The sequence below is a fragment of the Tenrec ecaudatus genome, chromosome 7 (assembly GCF_050624435.1).
Source record: "Tenrec ecaudatus isolate mTenEca1 chromosome 7, mTenEca1.hap1, whole genome shotgun sequence".
NCBI classification, from domain to species: domain Eukaryota; kingdom Metazoa; phylum Chordata; class Mammalia; order Afrosoricida; family Tenrecidae; genus Tenrec; species Tenrec ecaudatus.
Window position 1 is genome coordinate 46713126 of NC_134536.1, and position 21608 is coordinate 46734733.

General features: G+C 40.6%; 1 protein-coding gene across 1 annotated transcript in view; it reads right to left on the minus strand.

Moving 5' to 3' along the window:
* NKAIN2 (sodium/potassium transporting ATPase interacting 2) overlaps positions 1–21608 on the minus strand; it is a 1177559-nt gene that overhangs the window by 588941 nt on the left and 567010 nt on the right. The window lies entirely within an intron of this gene.

A 21608-nucleotide genomic window follows, 5' to 3' on the forward strand; every position in this document is an offset into this window, starting at 1 on the left:
GCACCTTTTAGTAGATTGGAATGGCCAACCTGTGGTAACAGCTGAACATCTACCAGTGCCCAGGGGCTCCATCATTGAATCTAGCCACAGCTGAATGATCACCCTTACACCAGATCAATACTGAGCCCTCGATCTGAAATTGCCTTTGAAAATCCCAGTAGGCAGTCAGTAATGGAATTTACATTGGAATATTTGAGCCTTGGATCTGGAAGTTATTCATCTTGATAAGAATCAACACATTCTGAGGATGGGTTATCCTTCTTGCTTATAGACTTCTGGCACAACCATTAGAGAATGTTTGAGCCACTAAAAGAAGATACTAGAAAATGGTTTCTCAGTGCAAAGTGCCTCATGATGTTTAAGAAAGGGGGGAGTCGGCAAATGCTCCTGAGTCCCATTGTCTCTAGCCTGTTAGCTAGACAGACCCAATAAACACTTGAAGATGAAGCTGAGGTGCCAGCATGGAGATGATCTTGGCATAATGTGTGGAGTGATCTAGAAAGGAGGAAATGTCCAGTAGAGATGACTACTATATAGTATATATATAATTCTTCTAGGTAGACTGCATGAATGATATGAGCAAACCTAACCCTGCCACGACTCCAGGAATGCATGAGTGGGAGCTGTGATTCCTCTGCCCCCATCCAAGGTGTGTGGGTGTAGAGTTCTCAGACGAAAGGCGGACATTTCTAATACAGAATACGGCAACGACTCCATTGACTGTAAGTTCCAACTGCAAAGTGTCGCCTCAGACTGAACCAAGAGAACCTTACCAAGGGAGGGGACTCACCCTCCTAGAGGAGGCCATTGAGCCTAGTCAATAATGAGACCGGATTTTAATATATACTGCTTTAAAAAAAATTAGACATTTTTCTCAAATTTGTTTTGTCATTATTAGTTTTGTTGTGATTTTTACTTGTTTCTTTTCTAAATGATTTTCTGCATATAAAGTCCAGAATCAGTCACTGTACAGAGATAAGAGCTGGATTAACAGTATCCTAAGAGCGTGTCAGGGGAGTCCGGGAGGTGGGTGAGGAAAGGGAAGTTGACAACAATATTATGAGAAGAAAATATTCTGAAATTACTTCTGGGGTCTGATGGTCTAGTTATGAGAATTTCAGTTCTCTTTACAGTGAATTGCAATTCATATTGAAGGCTACAGTCTCTTATCTTCAACACCAAGTGCTTCATGTATTCCTCACTCTCAGCAAGCAGGGTTTTTTCACCTGAATATCAAAGTGTTTTTTTAAATCATTTTATTGGGAGCTCATACAACTCTTATCACAATCCTTAATCCATCCATTGTGTCAAGCATATTTGTATATTTGTTGCCATCATCATTTTTGAAAAATTTTTTTTCAATTTGAGCCCTTGGTATCAGCTTCTCATTTTCCCCCTCCCTCCCTCCCTAACCTCTCCCTCCCTCATGAATCTTTCATAGTTTATAATTTTTTTTCATCTCTTACACTGACCAATTTCTCCCTTCGCTCACTTGCCTTCCTCTAATCCTATTACCTGGTTCTTTTTCATATAAGCCAGAAGCAAGGTTCTCTGACTATTTGCTAAACACACATAGTGAATAACCAAGGTCAGAGAATATAACTCTGAGGCACACATTTCTTGATTTTCAAACTCGCAGTAAGTATTCTCTTGTTCTGTTCCCACAGCGGTCTCTTGATGCAAGCACAGGTCCTGAACGAGCACAAGGGGGTGTTCTGGGATTCCCATCCCTCTCAAAGCTATCCATGGTTTGTTATAATCCACACACTTAGATGCCTTGGCATAGTCATAAATCACATGTAAATATCTATCTGGTGTGCTTTGTTTTCAGCCACGATCTATCTGACATCAGCAATAATATCCCTCCCTCATTCTACAAAGTCTCCTAAATATGGCTTGAACCTTTAGTAACTCCCTGTCAATGTTCTACAGCAACTGTTTTGAATGATCTAGGGCAAAATCTTATTTGCATTAGATATAGATATTAATTATATTTATCAATAATTTGAGCAATCCTATCTTTGGAATGAGTGCAAATATAAATCTCTTCCAGTCAGATGGTGAGTTAGTAATCCAAACTTCTTGGCACAATCAGTGTTTCGAGTGCTTCATCACTGTTCTTGAATACTTCAATCGGTGTTCTGTAAATTCCTGGAGCATTGTTTTAGGTTAATGGCTCCAGTGAAGCTCAAATTTCCTCCCTCGGTAGCATTGGCTCTTGATCATATGCTTCCTCTTGAAATGGTGGAATGCCAATCATTTTTTATTATATATTTTATATTATATTTGCTTTTGTTATAATGGCTCTGTGTAATTTTCTTTTGATGTTTCCAGCATCAATCAATATTTTTCCCATAGACTCTTACAATAATGCAACTTGAGGCATGATTTTGTTGTTGTTGTTGTGCTTTCAGCTAACGATAGGCTGAGAGTGTTCTTACAGCAGTTAAAACCAGGCCAGGGGCAGACTGGGGAATATAGCAATTGCTCATATGCAAGTTTACGTTGATACCTAGGAAATATTGAACAAGCCCCTGGGAGCCAGATGGAGCTCTGGTGTCCCACTGGTTAAGTGTGGTGTTGCTAAGCACAAGGTCAGAAGTTTGAAACCACCAGTCACTCAAATGAGTAGGATGAGTCTCTCTAATTCTATAAGAGTTACTTTTTCAGAAACCTATATTTCTATTCTGTCCCATAGGGTTGCCATGAGTCAGAATCAATTTGATGGCACTTACTTTTGAGTTTTCTTTTCTTTTATGAGAGCCAAAAATCCAACCTCAAGTATTCCCCACCTGAATTCCAAGAACGTTTTGCGAACAGATTTGACATGTCGGAAATTAATTGAAGACCAGAGGAACTGTGGGAAGGCATCAAGAACGTCATACACGAAGAAAGCTTATTGAAGTTTATTGAAAAGACAGATAATAAAGAAAATATCAAAATAGAAGTCAGAAAAGACTCTGAAACATTCTCTTGGTCAGAGCAGCTAAAGCAAACGGAAGAAGAGCTGAACAGAAATTGTCAAAGGGCAGCTAGAGATGACAACAGAAGACATAGTATAATGTACAAAGACCTAGTTTCCAGATAGAATGACATTATTTGAAACAAAGATATGCCTAGAATGGACTGAAGCAGATTCTGTAGTGTGCCACCTGCTCAGGTTTTAGGATTAAGAATCCCTTGCCCTATTATGGCCTGTTCATGCTGACCTCTGAATATATATTGAGGAAATGCCCTCAGCCAAAAAGAATGCCCTCCTCCAAAGTTTTAATCCCCTCCCACAAGTCACCTGCATCAGATGACAGGTTGATGGGGGTGAAGAAAGATCAGCTCAGCCATCAGCAAACTGTGAATATAAATAAAAGGCTACTTTATTCTTAAAGGGCATCGCAGAAAAAAATGAAGTCTATATGGCCACTGCCTTGCGGGTTCACTCTTTAATCTTGTCTATTATTTCATCTTTGCCCTATAGAGTGAATTATTTAATATGACTCTTCTAGCCAAAGTCTGTAACTCTCACCAAGGTTCTTTGCCTTGCATGGGTCTGGTAGGGTATTGGGGTTGGGGAGGAGATGAAGATATAATTGGGAATAGCCGTCCCTGGAGTGCCATTCTGCTGTGTATAAAATTAGACATCTGAGAAGCAAGAGGAGGGGATCTAATAACCATGGAGAGTCAGGAATAGAGCATAACCTCTGGACCCAAGACACCTGTGCAATGAATCTCCTGGATTCAGATGACAGGGAAAGCATCAGAGAATCAGCAGCAGAACCAAGAGCCAGACATGGCACAGGGTGAGCGGCTTCCCAACCCAGGGAACCAGTAGAGATGAATGCTTTCCTGCAGAAGGCTGGCTACCTTGCTGATTGGGGTGCAGAGCAGCCTGCTGAAGGCCTTCGGGGTGAAGCTTCCAGCAGAGTGGAATGTCCCTTTGGGCATTTGTGAGCAGACCAAAGAGAATTTTATAATATGTGCTGATAAACAACTTGGCCCTGAGCATTTCTCACTGGCATTAAACTGTGTTAATTTCCCTAGAAAACCCTAATTATTTAATCATTAATATGTGTTAGAGTTCTATGTAGTCATTGCAATGGGTATTAGAAGTTAGAGATAAAGTAGGAAATATGAATTCAGATAACATAAAAAATACCCCAATAAACTTGCTGCATTTAAATATTTGCCTCAGAGTCCATGTTCTGGGGAAGTGGACCCATATGAGAAACACACACACACACACACACACACACGCACACACACACACGCACACACACACGCACACACACACACGCACACACACACACACACGCGAGTAGACATATGAACTGAGATCATGTCATTGAGCTCATTCCAACTGATAGGAGCGGCCCCGTTAGAGTAGTGCTGCTCTGTGGGGTTCAGAAGATTTTAATTCTTTTTAAATGTAACTTTTAGCCCTTTTCTGGATATATAATTTATGTATCATACAGTTTGACAGTTGAAAGATGAAAATATTAGGTACATATAGGTAGCAAGGAGATGAATCAAGATGCTTCTTAGGAAATCACTGGAAATGTTATGCCCTTCCAGAAGAGTTATGCCACCATTTCTAAAAACTCTGTGTGCACCACATGATTTTCCAGGAGTGGCCCTATGTTCCAGTGATGGACCGTACAGCCCAGAGCAAACCGCGGAGTGATTTGGAGCTCGGTGTTCTCTTGCACAATAAAACAAGGCCTGTTCTCAAATGCTTCTTTATTAGTGTTTGTTGTGAACATAAATAATATCCACAAAAGGCACTTGAGTTTGCAGAAATGTTTTTCTAAAATTAAGATATTATAGCTATCAAAAGAGCTCCTTCCATTAAGTACTTTCCTTGTAGATAGGATGCTATATCTATGATTTTAGCAAAACTCTTTTAAGTAAGTATGACTACTTATCCAAATGTGTGTAGGGATAGCAAGACCAAGTTATGAGTGTCTAAAGGAAAGATTTAAAGGGTAATGGGGATTTTAAAGCCAATGAATGGGTGAAGAGATTGAAAAAAAATTATGAAAGGAAGGTGAGGTTGACATTGTTTGATGATTTTGGTGAAAATATGTAATCCAGCCATTTTCTCTTTCATCAAGTGTGCATGAAATATTGGATACTGAGAACTTATCTGTGCAAGTGCTTTACTAGGTGTGTGAACATGTAGACAGAGACCCAGCTCCCACCTGCTCCCACATAGCTGTCAACCAGATGGCGAATGGCGCCCTTGGATAATTACAGACTCCTGCAGCGCCCAAGACATGTGCAGCCTTGCTAGAAAACGGAAGCCTCACTTCTATCACCTGGAAGCGTGGCGAGCCCACAAATCTCTATTTCCCAGCAAAGACTGTCTGTGATGCCCTCGTTTATCACCATCTAGACTAGAGTAGCTGTGGCGTTTGGAAGACACTCTGAGCTGTTGGAAAACCCACACGCCCCTGAAAGTCTCCATTGCTCCGACAGGTCCACTGCTTCAAACCCGGGGCAAGGCAGTCATTGCACCTCAGGGTATCCCCTAAATAGCATGGGTGGGACGATTTAAATAAAAAATGTTCAGCTACATTTGCTACATTCTCACTTTTATGGCTAAATATTAATTCCCCCAGCTGACATATTGATCTCCTAAATTGGGGCCGATGCTGCAAATATAGCAATAAATAATTGGCAGCTCGCCTTTAAAGATCTCACAGTATAATTCAGGACAGAGGCCAGGAAATGAATGGCGTTCAATGTTGAAGCACGTGACAGGCAATCAAGGAGCAGCTCCCAGTTCCCTGGAACGAATCGTAGCCTTGGGAGCGCTTGACACGATATGGAATGTCTTCAGTCAATTTCTTCTGTTCTCTTTTCAGTTTAAAGATCTTTCAGAGAGGGAACAAATATTAACATTTCCCTCATTAGAGCTGGGCTTAAGGTTCTGTGGAAATGGGGTGTGATGAGGAGAGCACTTTTCTTTGAATGTTGAAGATGCCATTTTGAATAAACAATTAAATCAAACCCGTGATGGGGCAAGAGGCGACTGAATGTGCGAGAAAACCGCTGACACCTGAACTAAAATGGGAAGATATCCAAATGTCAAGAGTGTATTGATGATTTTAGCAATTAAAAGAGCAGTGGCCTTCCACACATTTCACAAAAGAGCAAGTTCAGCTTTGCCTCAATTAACCCAGATTTAAATTCAAGGGCAGAAGGATCATGAGCCCAACAGACCCTCCGCAATCCCACAGTGAAAGCGTCCCATAGAAGATCTGGTGACTTTTCAACATATTTTTTCAAGGCTATAAACTGTAGCTTAATTTAGGGCTGCTCATTTCCCTACCTGATGATCTGGATCCTACTAATCAAACACTTTACAATTAAATCTGAAAATTTTCAAATTAGCAATAGAGTAAAATGGAAGAATAGAGTTGACATTGAATTTTTGAAATAACAAAGGGCAGAATGAAAATGAATATATTCTGCCCTATACCCCGGTGCATAATAAGCTTGTGAGGGGACAAACTCAATGAAATTAAAGGGCAGGATATTTAAAGTGGATGGACACATTTATTTGCTCAACATGCAAAGTAACATTTTAGCACCCACCGTTACTAGAGGTCATTGAAAACAAATAAAAAGACCTAGGATCCAAAAGACTGACTATTTTCCAAAGTCATCAAAACAGTTGTTGAAAGAAACAATGCCATAGTTAAATATACTGCTGTGCTTCAGAAGCATTCGATGAATCATCCAGTAAATTTCAGTCTCTAACCAATGAAATGTGATGGAGGTTCTTTCTATGTTTTTAAGCCTTCAGAATTATGTTAGGTGATCAAATGGAAATGGAAATGTTTTGTTGTGGGAGAAACCAAAAAAAAAAAAAAAAAGATTCCTCGTTCTTTGGAGGAAAAACGGTTGGAACCAACATTTGCGTGCTGTACATTTGCGCACCAAATTGAAAATGCGGAAGTGGTGATCTATGGCTAGAAGCAGATGTTGACTTGAAGTTAGACCTCCCTTTAAGGGGTCTCTGCTCTTTGCAGAAAGTCAAATCATTTGTGTGCGTGGGTGGCGGCCTTACCATTTGTGCAATGGGGACATTTCTGAATTGTATTTGATGAGGCCCCTCATTTCCTTCTGTGGTCTGGGCAGGCATATTCCAATTCATCTTTGCATTTACCGGTTGAACACCTATTTCAAATAGGACCAGTACTCGGGAAGAGCCTCCTCATCCCACCACTGCTCCAAGGAAACAGCAAGCATCTCCGATGCTAACTGTATGGCATCATGTAGGTCAAACGATGTATAATTCGAGTACGGAGATATAAGCGTTAAAGTGGCAAATGCTCACGATTGCCTCTGGGTTACGTGTCAATCTCCAATGTTGTGTACTCAGCAAGCTCACGACAGTCTTCGCCTTGGAATGTAGGCATGAGAAACATGGTCATGCATTTTGACATTAGCATCAAGCTTTGTTCACGGAAGCTAAATTACATCCTCCCATGACTGGCTTCAACTTTCGTTTCCATATTTAGCTTTGTACTCTGTGTTATTCTCAGTGAAACTTCCTTACAAGTTCCATAAACACCCCATTCTTTATATTATGCATTCAGGTTCCCAGGTAAGATAACCGGATTAAGAAAACAAAATCCACGTGAAGACACCAGGGTTCAGATTAAAAGCAGAGTCGGTGACGGAGAGGGCTGTGCTCCTCTATAAGTCACATGTGGAAAACCCTGTTGTGGTGGTGCCAGGTGCCCTCGAGTCGGCACCTCTTAGAGCTATCTCCGCGCAGCAGCATGAACACTGCCCAGCTCCGCACCGTCCCCCAAACGTGCTGGGTTTGAGTGCACTACGAGCCACTCTATAAATCCATTGATGGTCTTCCTTTTTCACTGACTTCCTACTAAGCACGACATCCTTCATCAGGACCTTGTCCGTCTTGATAGCCTGGCCAACACGTGAGACGACACGTCACCATCTCCACTTCTAGGGAGAATTCTGGCTGGACACAGTCCAGGGTACTTTCAATATTATTGGCGATTGCGACAATACAAAGGCATCCATCTGTTCTCAATCTTCTTTATTCACAATCCAGTTTTGATACGCATATACGACAGTTAAATTACATGACGGCTTGGGTCAGGTGCATCATAGTCTTCAAAGTAACATCTTTCCTTTAAGCATCCTTATTTCAAAGAGCATTTTTAAAATAGTGTATTGGTGGAAGAGTAAAATGTTTCTTACTCAGCAATGACTTAGAGAAAATGTCAGAAGCATATATATAGGTTACCAAAAGGAGATATATATATATAGTTTAATTGTTGATAAAAAACATTGGAAAAAACCTAACAACATTTCAAAATTAGGAAGTTTAAGCCCATAATCTCAATAAAACAGAAAACTACAATAATGACTTATTTTATATTATAGTACTTTTCATTCATAGATAGTACTTTTGAGAAATAAAATAGTTTTGCCCACAGTTACTGTTTAATCTATAAAAGACTACAAATGCCAAAATTCTTTCATGAGGCTTTGGCAGAGAAGATGCTGCTGAAATTCTAAATAGAAGTGATTTGTACTTAGCATTTCTCTGGCATTAGAGGAATGATTGGAAATTTTTCTTTTAATTAACACTGTCAGCATGGAAGGATTTAAGAATGATCAGAACAAATCCAACCAGCCAACTTCATTAGCCAAGAAAGTTACAGGAATCGTTAAAGGCACTAGTTACCACTGTGATAAGAAATAGGCCTGTATATTAGGCAAGTTTCCTAGGCTTATAATAAATATAATGGTTCTAAACATTATTAAAATTTAGAAAACTCTTCAACCAAACTCCCCAATATTGTGAATAATCTAGTAGACAAGTGATCAAATAAGTGGAAAAGTATTTCGCTCTAGCATTTTGCAGAGCATGGAGAAATATATACATGTTGTTGTTAGCTGTGATCCAGCCAATTCTAACTAATGGCAAACCATGTGTGCAGAGCAGAACTGATCCAAACGGTTTTCAAGACTATAAAGTTTCAGAAGTATATATAACCAGTCCTGTCTCCCAAGCAGCCTCGGGCTACACATATTTATGTTGTCTTAATTGGTATTCTTTATTCAATCTCTAGATTCTAATATCCATTGCAATGACAACACAGAACTCAGAATAAACTCATGATGAAAGGGCTTACTAAGGAAGTTAATACGGTTTAATGCCAGTGAGAAATGCTCAGGGTAGAGTTGTTTATCAGGACATGTTACAAAGTTCTGTCAATCCTGCTAAAAAATGCCCAAAGGGCCACGCCACTCCACGGGAAGCCTCACTCGGAAAGCATTCAGCCCAAGCTCCATAGGCCAGCAAGCCCAACTTCCTGAATGAAGTGGCCAGAGGCACCCCAAGGTAGCCCCCTAAACAGAAACACTCAACTTTACTTGCTCCAGGGGTGGGGAAATCTATCACTCTGTTCCAGGCTCTGGCTCCTGGTTTTTCTGCCTCTGGTATTATACCTGTCACCTGGATCCAGGAGGTCCACTGTGGATCTCAGGACAAGAGGACCTGAGTCACACCTGAGTTTTGCCAGAACTGAGGTCCCCTCCTCCTCTTGCTCAAAGGGCTCCTTTTATGCCCAAACTTAACCTTCTCCAGTTGCCGGCACCACGCCTGAAAACTGAATCACTCTAGAGGCCAGAAGTCTCTTAACATTTGTTTTTGTAGGAATCTCGCTACGAATAAGCCACGGCTACTCTTTAGTTTCAGACACCAATGGGGAAAGATAAAGCAATACAATCTATTTAAAAATATGGTGTTTGTCTGTTGTGCCCTTTTTGTTTTAAATTAGAAAGGTACTATGAGTAGAGTAAATCTCTTTATTGCATTTTATCCTCTCTAAACACCCAGATAGACATGCTTTTTATGATCTCAGCAAATGAGAAATGTAGTAACACTTACTTGATTACAGTTCAATCTATTTCAACTTCTCACTTGATGCTGAATTTTCTACAGGTAATATTCTCAGCTAAAAAAATCAACCAATTGGATAGACATGTGGTAAGTTGATCTACTTTTTTTTTTTTTGAATTGGTAATAGCTATGGATCTTAAGAAGGTGCCTTCGTGGTGATGTGGAGCAAGAACTTGCCTGGTAAAAACAAGTCAGCTGCCCCATGGGACGGGGATGAGGCTGTCTGTTCCAATAACGATTTACAAACTCAGAAACCCTGCGTAGGAGAGCTGGGAGCTGGAACCCACTGGATGGCAGTATTTGGGTTTACTAATTTTTTTAAAGAAGTTCTGTTTTGAATAGGGATGTCATTGTGTGCTGTTGAGTGAATTCTGACTCATAAAGATCCTTTAAGACAAGGTAGAATTGCCCGGTCATTTTTTCCACATTGTAAGCTTTAGGGCGGCAGATACCACGTCTTCTTTCTAGGGATCAACTGATGAGTTTGAATCACTGTCTTATTGGTTCTGGATCAAGCACTTCATCACGGTACCACCGGGGCACCTTAGAATAAGGATAATCCTAAGCAAACAAGAGTGCCTGGCACTGTATCCTAAACATTTGTCCATTTCTCTTTAGAATAAAAAAAAAGGACTGGGCATCGCTCTGAATATATATTTTGGAAGGCAAAAGCAAGGCCATCCAGCAGGATAGCATCCTCTGTACTGCCTGCAGAGCACAGAGGCCGGTGCAGTATAATTTATACTTGGAACTTCAACACTGTTCAACACTAATCTGCCAAGTCTATTCATATGCTAAGTCTTTACAATGGAGGGCATGTCTTCAATATGTTGATTCCCAGAAACGAGAAAAGATTTTAGGCTCTTAGCAACTTTCAATCCATGAATAATTTCACACATGCCAATTGCTTTCAAAATTGTAAGAGTTTCCTCCTTTCGATGAGGTTTCCTTTATGTGCAGCTATTCTGAGAGAAATACCTCTTTAGTGCTTTCACTACCTTCTCTGACATTGAAAACATCCCCTTTTATGAAGGATACCTGCTCATTTACTCTTTGTGACATCTGGCTCAAAAATCCAGAGCTCGATCTCCGAATTAGCGTCACTTTGGGGCCCTGTACCTGAGGAGCTTGGACGGCTGACAAGCACAAGACACCAGACATGTTGATTTGGGATGAGCTAAACATCTGACGAATGTACCTACGCCTATCTCACCTTCTAAAAGAGAAACGTAACTCTTCTCCAAATGTAATTAGGGACTTTCATTATAAAGCTACAAAGAAAAGTATATATCTCCTCAGATCTGGCCAACATTATTCATGCACCATATGTTTTAAACTTACATGCATATCATATGAAGTATTCCACATTGGAGGTTTTAGTATTTTACACTTAGGAAATTGAAGCAAGGTCTCTATTTAAGTTAAAATAGTCATACTATTTGCCAAGGACTCATGAGCGAGAGCCTTTGGTTAATGTATATTCAACCAGAAGCAAGCTCATTTTAATGGGATATTTAAAATCATCCATATGCCTTCTGTAGGGGACATAGTGCGCTGTTGCCCTCTTCTAATCCTCTCTTCAGAGGCATCTACTTTCCCTGTGGGAAAGAGTCACTGTTGAGTTTCTCGCTAAGATTCCACCTTTGCTTCAGGGCAGCGCCCCACTCACCATGGTACCTCTTTCTCAGAGCACAGGGCGCTGTGACTGAGGAGCTGACATGGGGCAGAAAAGCCCCAAGTGGCACCAATTGGGCGCAATTCAGAAGACAATCTCTAATCCAGATTGTAGTGTGGGGTTCTTTGTAATAGCATTTCAGTTCCACCCTTTGCCTGATCATGCCTTCGTCCCTCCCTCACGACGGCGTCTCCCAGGACACTTCTCCAGAGGTCTCTGCATCTGAGTGTCTTTCCAGGCAGCCTAATCCAAGAAGAACCTAAATGTTTTTACTTGACAAATGTTTAGATGAGTTGTTTTGGTAAATTACTTCAAAGAGAGAACACCAAGTGCAAAGCATCACATAGTTTCCACAGACAATTTTAAGGTCGGGTCAAACTCTGGGACTCTGTTTTCTGGCCAATGTTGAAGTGGGTATTTCAGGGTTTGCGCGTGCTAGGAAAGAACAGTGAGGAAGTATTTCCTATTCCGTACTAGCTTACCATAATGTGTCCGTATGCACCAGTTTGATGGAAGGTCACCAATGGTCCCCACTAACCCATAGCCAAGCCTTATATAACAGAACCTGGAAGGTCTCAACCTTGATCCCTGGCCTTGTTTGAGAATGCTATATCTTTCCCGACCCAAGTCCAAATCCAGGAGCTCCAAGAGAATGCCGTGTAGACATTCAAGATAATCGCAAAGAAGCTAGTGTCTTATTCAATAGGACGTGTGTGTGTGCGCGCGCGCGCACAGACTTGGTGATGGATCTTAGTTCTTTGAAGTGACGAGAGGAGATTTAAATTTGATTGAGTCACAGTGAATTTTCAGCATTAATGGATGATTTTTCTACAGATAGAATGTGGAAGAATCCTACATGGAACTGAGACATGGTAGTGTAGATGCTATATGTTGGGTTGATAACCAGCAGGTGGAGAGTTTGAAACCACCAGCAGGAGAAAGAGGAGGCTTTTTACTCCAAGAAGGTATTAGTCTCAGAAACCCACATGGGACAGTTCTACCCTGGCTGTCACGGTCTCTGCAACTGGGAAATGTCTCGTTTGCAGCGAGACTACTGTTCATAAAATAAGGAGCACTAGTGGTGCAGTGGATTAAGCACTGAGTTACCAACCACAAGGTCAATGCTTGAAACTGGGGAGCCACTTTCTCCACTGGAGAAAGATGAGACTGTCTTCTCTTGGGTTGATTGACCACCTTGAAGACCCCAAGTTCTACAGTCCTATCAGGTCACTAACGTTTGAAATCGACTTGAATGACTTGGTATTCATAACAGAGCAAACACTGGGACACTAGCCACACTGAAAAAATAATACAAAATTATCTTAATCATTAATATTTAAGTGAGAGAGATTGGACCTCTTTAATCATCCCCCACAACCCAAGGTTCAGAATCAGAGGCTAATAGAGGTTGCATTTTTATAACACATATATTTAACTTTTGAGAAAAAGTGCAAACATATATATGTACAAAAATGAATATTTTTTTCAAACCTATGTATTTAAAAATGTTTACAAAACAAACTTATAAATTTAATTTCTTTGAAAAACATGGTTTTTAACTCAGAATTTTACCCATGGAAGAAAATCTAAAAGATTTTTTTTACCAAAAAAATGCATTTCGTGAGTGAGAAAACAAACAATTATTTGGTTTAGTACCATAGCTTTCTGAAAAATTGAGTTGCATTTTACATTCCACAAAATTCACCTTTAAGAGGTGAAAATCGGTGGCATTCAGCATATTCAGAAAATTGCACAACTGTCACCATATTCATCACACATCACTCGACTCATCCCTCCCGCTACCCTGTCAGCCCGTCACACTGTGATGACTGGTGTGTTGCTGCAATGCTGGAAATGACGTCACTGGGATTTCAAATGCCAGCAGTCACCCAGAGTCAACAGGCATCTGCAGAGTTCAAGACTAAGAACAGACTACTAAGGAGGAGGAACAAGCTGTCCACTTCAGAGGGATTAGACATAAGAATAATTGTGAGGATGACACAGAACCAGGTAATGTTTTTTAAAATTGTTTCTTCTGTTATAGATTGGGTCAGAGCTGCATGTCAGGACTGACTCCCCGTACCCCAAATCTATGCTGTATCCTTTAGCAATTGTGCACGGTTCTCTCTCATTCAACCCTCAGTTCTCTGTCATTCAACCCTCAGCATCACTAATCTACTTCCTGTCTATGCCTTTGCCTACTCTGACCATTTTACATAAATATATTGATAAAACATGTGGCTTTGTGTCCTTGTCTATTGGTTAGTGAAAAAGTTTGCCTGTCTTCAACTCCAAACAATATGGGGTGACTAACAAGAGGACAAGATTTTCATTTTCAACTCCAAAAGTTTCTTTACCAAACGTCATTCTTTTTGCTCTTAAGCGTATTGTAGGCATCTCTTGTAGATTCTGTAATGGCTTTCTAAATACAGCTTTACAGATAGTTGAGAGAAATCTGCCTGGACACTAGAATCAACATCACCTCTGATTTCAGTGGCGACGATGGCAGTTTTGGGTAGAATATTTCCTTATTGCTGTTATAAGTCACGTTACACATCAAGCAACTCAATTTTATGGGCATGTGCCATTTTTCTTACAGATTTGTGATGTTCTCCAATAGGTGATGCAAGTTTGGTTGTTAAGTGCTGCTAAATTGTTTCTGACTTAAATGACCCTGTAACATGAGGCAGTTGAAATTATGCCTGGGCTCAGGCACGCGTCAGTCCTGAAAGTGGAAATTTCATAGTCAATTAAAAATATTCTGATGCAAAGATATAAATTTAGTGTTTTTATAAGTTGTAGAAAACAAAAAGATAGCAATCACTTTCCATTTTGTAAGATCAAACATATTCAAAATACTTGTGATCACATTTTAAAGTATATTAGATACATGTATTCTGCAGTGAAGAACACTTCATCAGAATGATAGGAAGACTCATTAACAGCCTGCAATAGGCAGCTAACATGACCTTGACTGCTGGAAGCGAGCAGGGCTGGAAGCACTTGCAGATGAAGATCAAGGACTCTGGCCTTCCATGTAAAAGAAACCCAAATTCTGACAACTGGCCCAATAGGTAACATCATAATAAATGAAGAAAAGATTGAAGTTCTCAATGGGCTCTGTCTTGCTTGTATCCACAGTAAAGGCTCATGGAAGCAGCAGTCAGATCATCAAAGGATATGTTGCATTGGGTAAAACTGATGCACAAGACTGTTTTGAAAAGCAAAGATATTGAAGAATTGAAGAGTGACGATGTCACTGAAGAGTAAAGTGTGCCTGACCCAACGCAGAGGGCTTCTATGAATGTGCAAGTTGGACAGTAAATAAAGAGGCCCAGGAAGAAGGGATACATGTGAGTTATGGTGTGGGCAAAATCCATTCCAGAATGGATTTCCAGAGGAACAAACAAATCTGTCTTGGAAGAAGTCTAGAATGTTCCTTAGACATAATGGTGGCAAGACTTATATCATGTACGTTGGACATATTATCAAGAGAGCTCAGCCCCAGGAAAAGAACGTCATGCTTGGTCAAGTAGAAGGGGTGTGAAAGAGAGAAGACCTTCTACAAGAAGTGTTGATCCTGTGGCATCAATGAAGATCTCCGACATAACAGTGGTGAGGATGGCATGGCGTATACTGCGCTGCCTCCCAGTGTACGTCGTGTTGCTGTGGCTAGACAGGATGCAGTGACACCCAACAATAAGAACAGTATGCAATTTTAAAATGTTATTGCTGATTATGTGTCAGCAATACCGTAATAAGCAAGGATAACAATATATTTCACTTTCAACCCAGATGCACAAAGAATAAGATTAAAATAACAACAAAAAAGTTCCTCTATAAGGGAAAGCTCTAATGTAAATAAGCAAGTTAACTTCCATTTCCATGTTGACAGTACTGAAAAGGATATGTGTCTGTCAATACATTTTTCTGCATGGGGCTTAGTGGCTTGATCTCATTCCAGTGTTTCATTGTATGCTCCCGCAGCGTACATGGTGGGGATAACTGTTTGCAAGAAGCCCTATTTATGTGAGAGAACTTAAAAGTGTCTATTCAGCATAAGTATTTTAAGAGTGGAATATATCCAATTAAGTTTACCTACATAAGTAGTTTGACTTCATTCAGAGTTTAAAATGATAAATCATCACAGAATTAGGGTGAACGAGGGATCAGTGATAAAAATTGAAGAGAGAGGGAATGGAAAGAAGAAACAAAAGTAGGACAAACCAACATGTGGACACTAATTCACATCTGAGGTGGAATGAATGGCAAGGAAAGAGGATGCTGTGGAAAGGGTCCAGTACAGAGGCCATAAAATAACACATGATGAAGACCGGACTCCACACGAAATGCCCAACTCAGTCGACCCACGACTGAGACCACCGAGACGCAGAGGAGAGCTGTTTTGTTTTAGGTCAAATAATCTTATCAGAGGGAAGACCTAAAAATCTTGGTTTCTTAGAATGTAGTCTGGTATTCTTGATTGAAAATAAAGAAAAATTAAGATAAGTTTACAATAGTGATGTTGTTTAAAGAACTATACTATGTGAATTTGCCAGAACAATATTTATGTGTAAATAAAATTAAATAAAAAATAGCAGCCACAGACTACTTAACAACCCAATACATTAAAATAAATGCCTACAGCATAAAGTCATAATTACATTGCTCATTAGAATGCTCACTTGATCTCTGAGATAGGCAGGCCATTAATTCAAATGAATAAATTAGCTAAAAAAGATGATTAATTTAGAAAATGCTCTTGCTGTGACTTACTGCTCCAAGAAGCATGGTGCTACTGATAAACCATCAGAGAAATGGTTCCAGGATTGAGTCTTTGATACAAATTTTGTAACCTTGAACAAATGATTTATCCTTTTTAACTTCTGGAAACACATGTGAGTGAATTGGAATTGAGGACACCTAAATACCTTGCCCACTCTCAGAGCCTATCGGTGAAATGAATACTTGAGTAAACCTATGGTTCATCCAGAATTAATACTTTTCTCCGTCCTAAGGGAAAAACATAGATCACATTTCAAAAATAAAATCTAATACAAAGGATGCCTTTCATCTGTGGTTCCAATCTCGTTTGTCTTTCAGGTCAATCACTGTGGTGGTTGGATGATTGTACGTCAACTTGAAGATGGTATGAAAGTGGAGAGGTGGAATCCAATTTGTCAATCAGGTCAGAGCCTGATGTGCTCCCTTGGGGGTGTGACCTCTTCCTACTGGAGGATCCTAGGACGCTCCTTCACTTTCTCCCTCCGCCTTCCTGCTAGCTGGGCGCTAGCTAGTCCCCTCTCTGCCACAGACTGTGAGAGCTTCTGGAATCCTGCCACGTTCCCAAGGACCTTGAATCCACATAGCTGCACCCACTGGCCTGTGATCTTCCTGCATCCTTCATTATTGCATGTGGCTGCCTGAGTCTGAAAAGGGATTTAAGGGCTAGGATCAGACTTATGGACTTCTGTTGGATTGGGCTGGGACACATTCTTTATATGTAATCACTTCTTGATATAAAGTTCCTTTTTATACATATATGAGTGTCACTGCATTTGTTTCTCTGCTCACCCTGCCTAACGCAATCAAATTCGTTCACTGCCATGAAGTTAATGTCTGACTCATAATGATCCTGTAGGACTGAGTAGGATTCTCCCTGCGGTTTCCCACTACTGTAACTCTTGACAGTAGAAGTGGAAAGCCAGGTTTTTCTCCCTTCAATTCAATAAGCATTATTATTTTTCAATACTATTTTAATTCAGCATTTCTATTAAAAGCAGTTGTTCCATAACAGGTCCAGCTTCACCATATCTACCCTATATAACTTGAGGGGAATACTCAAGCCTGCTCCTCTCCTGGTTGGAAGGTTCTGGCTCTGGGATTCACTCTACCACCACTTGAGCCTCAAACTAGTGCTGTCCTAATTCAAATCCAGGACTTTACAAAAAGACCTTTCCTTCAGCTCTGATACCAAAGGTTTTATCTGTCTGATCAGACCTTGCCATGGTAAAGTTACAGCACACTGGAATAGTGCTAATGATAATAAAAATCTCATATTCTTCTCCCTCTGGAAGAAGCCATTGTGGATTTGCAACATATTATTTTTACTATGAAACTAGTAAGAAGTCAATATATTTAATTTAGTAGCCCACTTCTATGCTGGTAAAATGACTTGAGTTATAAACTCTGATCTTGCTATTTTACATTTTATGTCATTGGTCACTGTATGTAAATTATCTTCATTTTTTCTCTTCTACAACAAAGGTATATTAAACAAATCATGTATGTTTAGTCCAAATTCATTTAATATTTTTCATTGAATGCACACTGCCATTTCAATGATGTATGAAGGATTATGGAACATTCATGATACAGTTTCTCCACACAGGTTCCTGTAAGCTATGTGATTACAGAACATAAGTGCTATACAAAGGAAGAGAATGAGGAAAAGAACTCAGAGGGAAAAAAGTAGTGAAAGGATAAAGATTGAATTAGATCAGCACCTCTGAATTAGATTGCAGCCTGTGGGTCGCGACCCCATTCACAGCGGTCGCCTGATTCATACCAGTAGCAACATTACAGTTAGGAACTAGCAACGAAAATTATTTTATCGGTTGGGGGTCACCACAACATGAGGAGCTGTATTAATGGGCCGCGGCATTAGGAAGGTTGAGAACCACTGAGTTAGATTTAAGATAATGAAGGAGAGCAGGGCACTGCTTGTGGGAGGACGGCAGTAAGCACAAAAACATGCAAGGGTCTTTCCAGGACACAATCTCGCAGAGAGCCGGATGCTTCGTGTTGAGTGCCTTTATGGGGAAGACTGGCAATAAGGCTGCATCCGTTATTGGGTTAATTGCATAGATGGAGCCAGTGAGTGCGCCCAGGTTGACTTCTTATGGCCTCTTGAACAAGTTACCTTAATCTGTCTGCAATTTCGTATTTTCATTGGTAAATATGGTACCTCCCTTACAGGGTTGTTTGGGGGTGGATGAGGTTGTGGGCTGATTTGTGTGCTCACCTAATTTAACTTCTAATATCTGTACAGAAGTACATGACCTTGCCTAGAAATAAGGTCTTTGAGGAAGTGATCAGTAAACATAAGTAATAATGGGGTAGGATGGATTCACTCTGAATAGTGTCCTTCAATAGGACAGAAGATACAGGGAGACAGAAAAAGATGGCAGTGTTAAGAAGTTTTGCTCCCGTTGCAAACAAAGAAATGCCTGGGGATATGAGAGGCAGGAAAGAGCTTTTGGAGAGAAACGGCCCTGGTGGTATCTGAAATTCAGACTTGTCATGTTGTTATGGTTCAGCTGAATTGATGTTGGCTCCAACTCGTTCCAAGTGATAGAGTGAGACTGTCCCATAGGGCTGTTTTGGATTTGTTTGGTTTGTCTTCACTCTCATGGAGCCAAAGCGTAGGTTCTCACTCCCAAGCTTGTAGTGGCCAGCCAAGGACTTAATCATTTGACCCAACCAAGCAAAATCAAAACCTGCTGCCCTGACTTGACTCTAACTCACAGTGACCCCACAGGACGGAGTAGAACTGAGTCTCTGTGGCTGGGAATTTTGTGGAAGGAGAGTGCCATGGCTTGTTCTTTCAGTGGGACTGATGCAGTCTAACCACACACCTTTTGTTTAGCAATCAAACACTTAACCACTGCACAGCCAAGGCAGTGCTTCAATTCAAACTACCAGCCTCCAGGACTCTGAGACAATCAGTGTCTGCTGTCAGAGCCACCCACTCTGCGTTCTGTGTTAGCACAGTGCTGGGTGAGAGCTGTAGGCCGTGTGATTAAAGGACTCTGTAATTGCTAATCATGAGTGTAAATCAAAGGGTGCAGGGGGTGTGTGTTAAATGGTGATTGAAAATAAAAGGCTGAAAAGTTGGAAACGTTATTCTAGAAGTATTTTGAGTACGAAAAATTTATAAGGACTAACCTAGGAAGTATTAATGGGGTCTAGGTATGAGAATTCTAGGCATTTTAAACGAGATTGAAAGTAGGAACATGATGTATGTGAAAGATGTTGGGGGTCTTGTGCTTCAACAAGGTTGTATGAGGCATAGCAATTCCTCTCAGGTTGTGAATCTCGATAATAAATAAAAATGGTAGCCCTTGGCCAAGAAGTGTCCTAAGTGCTTTACATACATCATCTAATTTAAACCTTTGACTAAAACCATGTGTTAAAATACTATATTTTTACTCTTATTTTTCTTTTATAGATCATGAAATTGTAGCAGACTATTTAAGTAGCTTATCCCTAGTAACTTATCTAACATGGTTTATCTGGTTCTCTTATAGTTTAAGTCTGAGCCCTCAATTCACTATTCGCCCTTTATTTTCCTTCTATAGTAGAAGTCATGGTATGTGGAGCAGCCACCGACTTTTAAATATCTCTCGATGCATTCACCCTGATCTGTAAAGTTTCCTTTCCTCCACCACTTTCACCACCAAATCCATGGATTATTGCTTAGGGAAAGAGACCAGAAGGAAAAAGAGGGTCACTGTTTGGTTTGTGACAAGAACACACCCACACACATATATTTGAGTGGTTGTTTTGGAGTATCCGGCAAGAAGGGGACTTGGAAAGCTTCTTTCTTAAAATTAAATATATTGCACTTCTTTTGTATTCTTAACGATGTCCTTCAGTGATACTGAGAACTCAGGGAAGATGAAAATCAGACAAAAGTATAGTGAGGAGGAGACTCTGAAATGATAAATCCAGAGTCAACCCTGGCAGAGTTCACGGGACACAATACCCCACTCCTAGGGCCTTAGTTGGCAACGAGATTGTTGCAAAATAAAGATCTGCAATATTTTAAAGATGATCTTTAAAAGAGGAACTTGTATCCTATTAATCCTTGATCGGCCACCTTTGGGTGTCCTCACTCATCTGGGCGCTGTACCAGTAGTAGGTGATGCGTGGAGTGAGTGTGCTTGGGTAGTCACAGAAAGGCCTCAAAAAGTACACCTGGCTCTCTCAGCTCCTGGGAACTTGCAGAAGGGATCTGAACCTCCCACATGCTCCTCGTGGGATTGGATCAAGTATAGAACTGAAAGCCCAAGAGCCTGAAGTGAGACCACATTGGCATGGGTAAGGGACCCTACAAATTTGAGACCATGAAGTGACATCCTAGACACCAGAGAATGGAGCTAAGGCACACAAATTCAGAATTGCAGAAGAGAAGGAAGGTGGGCCTGTGCCGATCCAGCAGGGAGAGCAAAGCTACGTAGTGCAGAGGCCATGAATCCCAGGTGTGGGCACAGGTGCAGTGTGTATAGTGACGACAGAGGCTGCTGCATTGTGAGCGGAAGTAAGGTGAATTCTTCTTTAAGCCCAGCTCCGTGGCAGCCAGTACTCAAAAACAGATGAGAGCACGTGGTTGTGTCCATGGCAGAAAGACTCAAGCCTCTCTTACATGAAATGCCGTCTTTGGAAACCATGGGAAGGTAGATCCTTTGGAGGAGGGAAACACTTCCCACAATGAGTTTCAATGTCATTGACTGAACACACAAGCCACCACCTGTGACTGGAAAGTTCTGAATAGCTTTTATTGACAAGTTTAGCTTTTTATGTTTACTTTAATGTTCGGTATGTTTTCTTCTCTGGAACAGCTCTGCAGTTTAGATTTCGTATGCTGATTACTAATATGCAGAGTGGAGCATGGTTAGGTGTTAGTAACCCATTAGCTGTGGTGGACTTGATGCTAACGCGGCATGGGGAAGCCATGAGTGTCTGACTAGAACGGTGCTCCATAGGATGGTCATCGGCTGTGATCATGTGAAAATGCAGGATAGCCTTCCTTCCAAGTAAACTCTGGGTAGATGCTGCTCTCAAGCTTTTGATGAGTAGTCATACACTTTTACTATTAGCAAACATAACAATGTAGGCAATTGATGGGCAATGGGTGACATGATAACTTTGGATAATTATTAAATCTCAGATGATAGAAAATTATTTGAATTTACAATTAAGACTAAG